The 4,534-nt window shown below is 32.4% G+C and overlaps 1 protein-coding gene across 1 annotated transcript in view; it reads left to right on the top strand.

Annotated features, from left to right (window-relative positions):
* LOC105139106 (receptor-like protein 12) overlaps nt 1-4,534 on the top strand; it is a 58,081-nt gene that overhangs the window by 48,429 nt on the left and 5,118 nt on the right. The gene's annotated exons all lie outside the window — the stretch shown is intronic.

Genomic DNA, 4,534 nt, shown 5'->3' with positions numbered 1-4,534 from the left:
AGATCAGAGCCGTGAGATCTGATCAAGGTGGAGAATATACAGCAAATGACTTTGAAGACTATATGAGGAAAGTTAGGAACTAAACTTTTATTTTCGATAATATATCATCCTTAAACAGATGGATAAACAAAGGTAGTGAATAAAATATTATCCCAACTTTTACGTGTTGTAATTCAAAAGAATTTGAAAAGTTAGGAAAAATGTTTGCCTTTAGTTGAGTTTACTTATAATAGAATTATGCATTCGACCATCAACTTTTCTCCTTTTAAAATTGTTTATGGATTTAATCTACTAACTCCTATAGACTTAATTCCTTCACCTTTTGAAGAAAGGGTTAATTTAGATGGTGAAAAGAAGAAAAAGATGGTGAGACAACTCCATAAGGGAGGTCAACTGCAAATATAGAAAAAGAACAGATTGTGCACTTCTAAAGCAATTAAAAGACATAAACAGATTGTTTTCAAACCCGATGATTGGGTTTGAGTGTATATGTGTAGGGAACGATTTCCTAACTAAAGAAAATAAAAATTATAGCCTCATGATGATGGTCCATTTCAGGTTTTAGAGAGGATCAATGACCACACATATAAAATTAATCTTTCTAATAAGTATGGTATTAGTGTTACCTTTAATGTTGATGATCTTACGTCGTTGGACACAGGTTTTGATTCAAGATCGAATCCTTTCAATGAGAGAAAGGATAATGTGGACCATCTCAGAAACACCAACAAGGACCCATTACATGTTCCAAATGGTGCAATGACTTGGTTCAAGATAAAGACATTGAAAGAGGTATTGAATTCATTGGTTTTGAAGGTTTCGACTAAGTCAAAATTAAATGGTCCTTGGGAGTATCAAGAGGAGACCTTCATACATCTTATCCTTGTGCAAGAGAGGACGAATACAGTCTTATTTAGTCCATGGGGTGAGGACAACAAAGAAAATAAAAAAAATCCTATTACAACTTGGAAACAATATAGGTTATTACCTTTTCCTTTTATTTCTAGGATTAAGGGGGCTGTATGGAAGGCTATAAATAATAAGCCTTGAATCAGTTTTGTAATATTTTATTTCCTTTTCTTTTTCTCATGGAAGAACATAGATTTAATGTTAGGGTTTTTATTTTATTTTTTTAGCTACAACCCAAGGCTTAATGGGTTAATACTTTGTTTTTAGCTAGAATCCAAGACTTGTTTAAAATCAGGTTATGAGCTTTTCAGTTAAGGGTTTTTTAGTCAGTTTTGAGTGGACCTCATATAAATCCACATAAGAGGTCCCTTATGGTTAATTTTTTAAGAATTATTTAAACTCATGTAACCAAAATTCCAGCCGCCATTAATGAATATTACTTCTAAATTTTTTATTTGAATGAATTGAATCTGACTTATCAAATATTAATTAGCTTCGTGGCATAATTCTGCTTCATTTCAATAGTGTTGGTGCCTTGGGGCAAGTTTCCATTATGTCACACTCCTATCAAACTTATTTCAGCTTTCCAGGATCAGATTTCAATATTGATTATGAGTTATGTAATTATAAGCTTCGCATCAATCTGTCCACGAGCATCTCAGACACGTCCACGAGCATCATAGGCTTATCCACAAGTATCTCAGGCTTTTTCACGAGTGACTTAGGTCTATCAACAAGCTGAGATGTTATTAGTCCTTCTCGCATCTACATGGATATTACAAACTTGTCTTCTAGTTAGATAAGTTATCATGATGATTCAGAATCGTAAACGTGTGTTTTAGGCCTTTGTACGATCTAGAGAGATTATTAGATATACTTAGATCTTATTATATGTTATGAGAATTATGAATAAATATATAGTTAGTTTATTTTTTTTTATAAAATATTATGTTATGTTAATTATTAGTCTAAATTTTTTCATTTATTATGTGTTGTTTATGTAAATTGTGTTTTGAAGCTAGAAAATTAGTTATTTGTGATTGTGTGAATTATTATGTTTGAGGTAGGTGTTGATGGCAAAATAGCCTGCTCAAAGTTATCTTTTAGAGGAGTCGTTATGATATGCGAGTTGCAATTGACATATGTACAAACTTCTTCTTTGTTTGGGTTAATGATATCTTAGTAGTAAATTAAACATTTAATCTTCGTATTTTTAATTGGATTTATAACTTATAATTTTTTTGTCTATTTCATATTATATTTTTTAATTTAAAATAGAAAAAAAAGGGGGAAATCAAAGAATATAAATTGAAAGATTGATAAGAAAGAGAAGTATTTAAAAAAAAATATATATTACTAAATTAAACATGATTAAGATTTGTCAAATAACTATTTAATTATTTTTAACACTACAAGAACTAATTAATTTCAGAAAAATAGCAACCCGGAAATCAAAGACTGCCGTGTTCCTATACTTGGTCTCGTCAATGCAGACTTTTGGGTCATGGAAAAGGATAAAGATGCAAAGGCATTAATTAGAGCTCCATTGCTTTGCGTAATGATTACTTTGCCATTATTTTATTTTATTTTTTGCATTTTCGGAACCGGGGCTATCTACTAATTCCTTTTTTTATGGTGGAGAGGTAAGGTCTTGAGAATCCAACAGTAACTTGGGAATATCAAATGTTGACATTTCATCTATATGGAGAGAATATAACTAAATTAAAGTAGAAAGTATTTCTTTCATTTATATGGAAAAATAAGACCACAATCATCAACTCTATATAATATCATACCTATCTGGTATTGAAATATAAGGTTTGATCCTGCTAGGCTCCTTTTAATGGCAAAAAAAGAGAGTTTGATTTCTAACAATTTCAAGTTATGTTATTTCAATAAATTTGTTTTTATCAAAATAGAATACTCCATATTATATTAAACAAGGGCGGAGAAGTGTCGGAGGTTAAGGTGGGCTGTAATCCAGGTAAAAAAAATAAAAATAAAAAAACCTAATATTCTCCTGCACTGCTTAGGTTCTGACTACTGTATAATTTCTCAAGCTTGTTGGAGTGTGATTGCAGATGTAAATGTCATTATGCAATTATTTAAAAATCAACTCCTACCTCAATTCAAAAGAGACTTAGTAAATCAAAGTACCTATTTGATGGTCTTATGTTTAAAATGTGGTCTGTCAGCACTCAGCTATAGATGGATGTTTCGCACTCCATGCATAAAAGACTTTCTGGACACTTGCCTATTGCTTTCTGACCTTGATATAAAATTGACACTTCACCACTTCTACCTTGAACAGGAGAGTCCCAATTTTACTGCAAGATCGGTTAGTACACTGCAACAGCTACGCACTGCACTCCTTCAGATTTTTGTTCGTACTAACACAAAAAACAAAACGAAGGTGGATGTTGTGTGTAACCGCAGATTTATCCAGCAAAAATCTGTACCAAGGGTTGCACTGTTGTCTTTTGTTGGCATGGAACTTTTGTTGCCACACAAAAGGTATGATCCATAAGACGAGCTGCAAAGGAAGAGCACAAACTGTATCTATTAGCACATATTCATTGCTATTTTCTAAGCTATGAAATGCTTCTTCTTCTGGGAAACACATAAATTGCTTAACCCTTCAAGTACACAGTCACCTGTTCTTGTTAATAATAGCAATAATAATCTATCAGTGCATGCGAAGGGGGGTCCAGTTAGTATTAAGTTTATAAGCCAGCAAGGAATAATAGCGGGGTAGATGTCCCCGAGAACAGCTGCCATCAGACGAGATGCAAAGGAAGTTCTAATTAGATCATGAACTGTATCTGTTAGCACAAAGACTTGCTGCAAAACTGTCAATTTTGGAAATTAGTACTGCCGTGTTCCCAACGCTCACTCTTGTGTGGAAATATTTGCAAGTGAACCTTCAGTTCTGAAGACTTGGAGGTCAAGGACAGACCAAATGAAGATTGGTTCTCCCTTCGAACTCCATTAATTCTCCATTGTTTGTTAGTTTTCATCAGACGAGACACAAAGAAAGTTATAATTAGAGCACAAATTGCACGTACGTAGACTTGCTAGAAAATTGTCAATTTTGGAAATTAATATTGCCATAGTCAACAAAGGGAAAGGAGGCCTATATATATATACACATGCACCAGGACTGATGAGTCAGCATGTCCCAAGCAAAGGGAATTGTTCCCACAACAACTGCATGACATGCAAAGGGGAGCCTCAAAGGAAGGGAAAGAGGGAAGAAAAAGGACAGAAAGGCACAACTGATTTCAGCTGAAAAGGGGGAAAGGAAAATAATTATCTTTTTATTTTTTTTTATGATTTTAATGTGCTAATATTGAAAATTAAAAATAAATTAAAAAATATTATATTAATATATTTTCAAATAAATAATATTTGAAAAATAATTAAACTACTATACATTACCGAGCTCACTTAAAAAGTATGATCCATGAGTGCAAAGTCGTTAGTGCCCCATTGCTTTGCGTTATTATTTCTCTGCCAATAAACAACAATTTAGTTTGCGCAATTTGAAGTCAATTTGATAGGAACCTTACATATTTTCCAGGTTTTTATTCTTATTTTATTTTTTTAATTATTAAATCTTAAAAAA

This window comes from Populus euphratica, unplaced genomic scaffold, assembly GCF_000495115.2.
Source record: "Populus euphratica unplaced genomic scaffold, PopEup_1.0 scaffold121.1, whole genome shotgun sequence".
Classification (NCBI taxonomy): domain Eukaryota; kingdom Viridiplantae; phylum Streptophyta; class Magnoliopsida; order Malpighiales; family Salicaceae; genus Populus; species Populus euphratica.
This window is presented reverse-complemented; position numbering and strand designations above follow the sequence as displayed.